We start from the raw sequence: 6285 nt of genomic DNA, 5'->3' as shown, positions 1-6285 counted from the left end.
AGGGGAAGACCCTCTATGAGATGGATTGATTCAGTGACTGGGGTAATCGGGATGGGTGTGTCAGAGACAGTGCATTGGCACAGGATAGAGGAGAGGGTTTAGGGCTGTTGTACATAGGGTCTCTATGAGTCGCAAATTACTCGAGGGCACATAACAACATCAACCACAATTTATCTCCAGCCTAGTAGATTACATGCTTATCTGATTCAAAATGACCCATGTCAACCCACTTCATCTCCCCAATGCCTAATATGTCAATATTTATTTGTTCCATTTCTTCCTTAACAATCTCAAATTTTTCTGTATTCACACTTCTCACATACGATGTTCCAACCACTAGTATCTGCTTACAAGTGTTCCTCCTCCTTTATGATTCTCAGTGAGAAGATCCTCACGCTGGTGCTTTATCTGCTCTTCTACTTTAAGTGTTCTCTATTGCACATGGGGCTGTTGTTACTGTGTGCAATTGAGTCACCTGTGACCTATGGTCACTATATATATAGCAGTTCTGAATTCTGCCCTGTCCTGTGCCAGTCTCACTATTTCTGACACACCAACCCCCATTGCCCTAATTACTATATCAATCCATTATCATCTGGGGTTTACCTTTCTTGTGCCCTCCACTCTTCCTCCACCCTTCTGAGCATGATGTCCTTCTCCAAGCACTGGTCTCTTCTGGTCACATGTCCAAAATATGTGAGATGGGACTTCAAAATCCTAGCTTCCAAGGAGAAACTTGGTTTCACCCTCTTCAAGATACATCTATTTATTTTCTTGGAGGTCCATGGTATGTTTAAGACTTTTCTCCAGCACCACAACTCAAAGGCATTGATTCTTTTTTTTTTTTATCTTCCTTAGTTCATCTCTCTGATATATAGCAAGTAATTACAAAGACCATGGTCTGGATTAGGAACTCCTTAGTCTTTAGACTTATATCATTGCTTTTCCGTTTTCTCGGGAGGTCCCTGACAGAAGACTTTTCTCAATACAATACTTTTGATTTCTAGACTATTGATGCTAAGAGTGCTGGTGTGGAGATGAGCAAGCTGTAATTTTTAACAACCTCAATCTCTTCTCTATCTGTTATGGTGCTGTCAATTGACCTAGTGGTGAGAATCTTTGTCTTCCTGATGTTGAGTTTCAATTCGTATTCAAGGCTACAATTCTTGACCTTCTGTGACAAGTGCTTTAGGTCCTCTTCCGTTACAGCAAGCGAGGTTTTGGGATCTACATAATGCAGGTTATTGATGAGGCACACAGTATTAAATTCAATATTAATTAATAGCACACCTGTTAAAGTTGTGTTTGAATTTTGAGGGGGAAAAGTGCTTCTGTGCTTCTGTAATAAGATCCTATAATTCTTTAGAATTAATTTATAATCTACTTAAATCTATTTCAGGAATTTAAATAGAAAATGGAGAGGTACACACACAGACACAAACACACACACACAGACACGCTAATATTTCTCACATATAACCTCTGCATTTACCCATCTTGAGGACTCCATAAGGGAGTAATTACTATTTTTCAACATCTACTAATGTTTGGAAGGTCAGTGAGAAAGAATAGAATGGAGGGTACATCCATAAATAAAGTCCTAATTCTTTTTCTTTTAAAAAATGTTAAATCTCTTAAACCAGGACCTGTTGGAGGCTTACTGATTCCATTTCTGTTGTCTTCCTTTAGATTTTCAAATTTGACTATGTACTTTAGATCTTTCATCCTGCTTTAGGTGACCCTTTATTTGTAAATTATATTTGCATAACAAAGTAAAAAATCCACATCTGTAAAATTAAATTTATAAATAATTTTTATTTCTAAAATTTATAAAACTGAAAACAGTATAAAATTTGCAGGAAGATAGTTTTACCCAGAGTATTAACAACTGAATCTGATAAAACCTTAATAATATCATATGACTAAATCAGATAGCTTACAAAGAAAAATGGAAGGTAATGACTGATATAATTGAAATTATCATACATTCATGTAAATATAATTAAATACTTATTTAGACATAAATATGAAATCATTTGTTTCTTCTCTTTTTTAATAGGTGGTTGATGCAGTGAACCATATGTACATGTATAAAAATAGCAAACATTAATGGATTGGATTTACAGAAATATCACCACAAAGTTTTGTCTAATTTTTATTAGTTCAGCCTCATTATCTTAACAATTTCACTGGAAATAACATTCTTTTTAAAAATTCTACCAGAGTCTTGCTGGTTAAAACAAGAAGCCCAATATTTGTAACTGAAAATATCCCCCTAGCTAACTCCAGTTATGTCTTCCATTAAAACTCAGACTTTCTGAATTTCCATATCTATAGTGAAACAAATAGTATTAAAATGTATTTTGTCCACAAAATTCAATCTAATATGAGTCATAATTCAGTAAACACCATTCTTATTCTGCTTCTCAACTCAGCATAATTTATTATGTGATTGGTTCACAGGGGTCAAAGGCAGTTCATCTCATCTCACTAATACCTAAAATGCTGTTGTTCTTACAGTGTCGATGAAATATTTATCTCATTTTTCAAAACTTTTTCCAACATTCATATTATTTTTTTGTGTGTGTTCCAAATATTAAATGATGCTTGCAGTTGTTTCTCCTCATTTCAGTTGACTTACAATCTGGGACCTGCCTCTAATACTGTATCGATCAGAAGAATAGATGCCTTTGAGTTATGGTGCTGGAGAGGAGTCTTGAAGATGTCATGCGTGGGCTGCCAAGAAAACAAATAAGTCTACTTTTGAGAAGATGAAACCAACTTACTCCTTGGAGCTATAATTTTGAAGCTCCACCTCACTTACTTTGTGCATGTGAGCAAGAGAGATCAGTCCTTGGAGAAAGACATGCTTCAAAGGATGGACAGACAGTTCAGGAGAGGGAGACCCCAGATGAGATGGATTGATACAGTAAGTAGGGCAATGGGGGTTGGTGTGCCAGAATTAGTGAGACTGGCTCAGGACAGAGAAGAGTTCAGGCTGCTGTACACAGATAGGTCACTATAAACCACAGGCAACAAATGGCACATAACTATAGCATGTACTACTACAGGTTTGAAAGCCAGAGTGGTATCCACTTCCTAAATAACATGCTTCCAAAAACTTGATGAACTTTGAGAAATGACTATAATTGTACAGATGTGTAAGTGTAAGTCCTTTTGTTCATATGGTTGCTGAGTCATGCTCGACTCGAAGGCAATCATCAATAACAACATCATCAGAATATAATGTGAAGCATATCTATATTGATATATAAGGAAGCTGTAGTGGTCTAATAGTAAGGAATTATACCACAAACCCAAAGGCACGCAGTTTAAATCCACCAACTGCTAAATCAAGGCTACAGTCTTCAATATCAAGAAAACAAGGATTCTCACCAGTAGGAGGAGCCATCAATGGATCTGTTGTTGGACCCACCTGCCAGGAGCAAGCAGGACAGTGGAAATTTGACTGAGTTTTCTTATGCCTCACCTGACCCAAAGTCTCACTGAACCCAGAGCCCCACTGGGCAAGAGCCATCAGGCAAGAGCTGGACAGCTGGAATTTGAGTGAGGTCCCTGCACATTCCTGCCCCATGCTTGTGCCTGCCCCTGTCCCTGCCTCAAACCCATTCTGCCCCAAACTGGTGCCTCCACATCCAGTCAATTAATTTGCCTTTAAACTGGAGTTCCTTGGTTTGACATAGCTGCAACAAAAGGCAGTTCTGGGTCAGAAGTTCAGTGAAAAACACAGGCAGGGTAGCTGCCCCACCCTTTTCTAAATGAATGACTTAAGCTCAAGAACCAATCACTGTCTCGGGCATGAAAAACTCTGCCACAGCAATTTTACATAAGAAGCAAGCTACCTAATGCCCTACACAAGCATAAAGCAAGATATCACCCCCAACATATTGAATAATACAAAATCTATTCTCAGACAACATTTCATAAAACTTAAAATTAACTACAAGAGAAAAAAAGTTTATAAAATCACCAAAGTGAAGGCTAATTAACACCCTGCAAGAATACTATCGTGTTATAGAAAAAATAAAGAACAAAATTAGAAACTTCTTCAAAACAAATGATAATGAAAATACAATGTACTAAAACTTCTGGGATGCAACTAAGGCAGTCATCAGGGGGCAGTTCACAGCAAAGGCTATTAACACATAAAAATACATTAAAATAATAACATATCAAAACAACTATCTAACCCCACAGCCTCTACAAGAAAGGAACATTTAAGAACAAGAGCTGGAACCAATGAGATAGAAAACAGAAAAACAATTGAAACCATCAACAAAACCAGGAGCTGATTTTTCAGAAGAGTCAATAAAATGAACAAACCAAAGGTAAACTTAACACAAGGAAAATGAGACTACAAATAACTTGATCAATGGATGATAGAGATGAAATCACTGCAGAAACAGGGGAAATTAAATCTGTAATATCGGAATATTATTAAAAGCTATGTTGTTGTGGTGAACAGTGCTCAGGCCTTTTGTTCATAGGGTCACTATGAGTTGTCTCAGACTCAACCACACCTAACAATAACAACAACAATGTTGTTGTGATAGTGGTTGTTTTTGTTATTACTATATGCCATTGAGTTCCCGGTGACCCATAGTGACCCTGTGTTCTGCAAGTCTAAACCCAACTCTGTTCTGAGCCAGGCTTACTAATACCAGCACTCCAACCTGCATTGTTCCAGTCACTGTACAATTAATTTCTGATAAATTTTAAACTTAGAGGAAATGGACAAATTCCTTGAAACTCATGCCCTATCCAGATTGACACGGACAGATGTAGAACACTTGAATAGACCCATCACAAAATAAGAAGTTGAGCAGATCATAAAAAAGACTCTTCTGAGAAAAAGGTCCTGAACCAGATGGCTTCACAGCTGAATTCTGCCAAAAAGTCACAGAAAATCTACATTGATTCTTCTTAAATTAGTTTAAAAGGCAGATAAAGAAGGAATAATCCCAGACACATTCTGTGGAGCAAGCATAACCCTAATACCAAAAACACGCAAAGATATTACCAAAAAAGAAAACTATACATCAATATCTCTAGTGAACATTGATGGAAAAATCCTATCCAATAGAATTCAAAAGCACATCATAAAAGTAATTTATCATGACCAAGTGGGATTTCTAACAGATATGCAAGGATGGTTCAACATAAGAAAAATATAATACACAATATTAACAAAGGAAATAATTAGAACTATATGATCCAAGTAATAGATGTAGAAAAGGCATTGACAAAATCTGACCCCGCTTCCTAATTAAGATACTCAGAAAATTTGGAATAGAAGGGAATTTTGTTAACATAGTGAAAAGTACATATGCAAAACAAAGAACCAATATCATTCTCAATGACAAAAATATAAAAAGATTTTCCTTGTGAACAAAGACCAGGCAAAGATACTCACTGTCACCACTTCTACTCAATATTGTAATGGAAGTATATTCTAGGGAAATACAACAAAATAAGGAAATAAAAGACATTCAGATAGGAAAAGAGATGGTCAAACTTCTGCTATATGAATGTGCAAAGCACTTTTGAAAAACAAAAATGAAGTGGGAGGCATAGGATTCCCTGACCTCAATACCTACTAAACAATGGTAGTAACCAAAACATCATGATACTGATAAAATAAAAAGTAAATAGACCAATGAAAAATAATTGAGAACCTAGATGTATATCTCTATCTGTGGTCAGCTGATATTTGACCAGGAAATAAAACCTAACAAATGGGGAAATAATGACCTCTTAAAAAAATGGTGCTGGCAAAACTGGACTGCTTCCTACAGAAAGCTGAATCAAGATTTAGTTCTCACACTATACACAAAAATCACCTTAAGGTGGACTAGAGATCTTGGAGTAAAGCACAAAACCATAAAGTTCATAAGACACGAATTGGAAACAAGCTTAGAATGACTAGTCAATGGTGCAAGGAGACTGACAAATACAGTCAGAAATGCATGCTATGGAGAGCATAAAATTGACAAATGGGAACCTCTTTAAATCTCTGTCCTCATTAAAAACGTTTTTCTACAGGGTGAAAACAACAAAAACAAACCCAAAACCACAAGACAATATTATCACAAACAAGGGTCTCACAACAGAAGTTTACAGAATACTCCTTGGCCTCCACAAGAAAAAAGGCTGATAACCCAAATACAAGATAGACAAAAGATAATGAAAGACTTTTCACAAAGAAAGGCATTTGGATGCCCAACAGATGTTGTTGTTGTTGTTGTTGTTATGTGCCGTCGAGTC

The sequence above is a fragment of the Elephantulus edwardii genome, unplaced genomic scaffold (genome assembly GCF_000299155.1).
Source record: "Elephantulus edwardii isolate Elephantulus edwardi_28Jun2011 unplaced genomic scaffold, EleEdw1.0 scaffold00253, whole genome shotgun sequence".
In the NCBI taxonomy this organism is placed as follows: Eukaryota; Metazoa; Chordata; class Mammalia; order Macroscelidea; family Macroscelididae; genus Elephantulus; species Elephantulus edwardii.
This window is presented reverse-complemented; position numbering follows the sequence as displayed.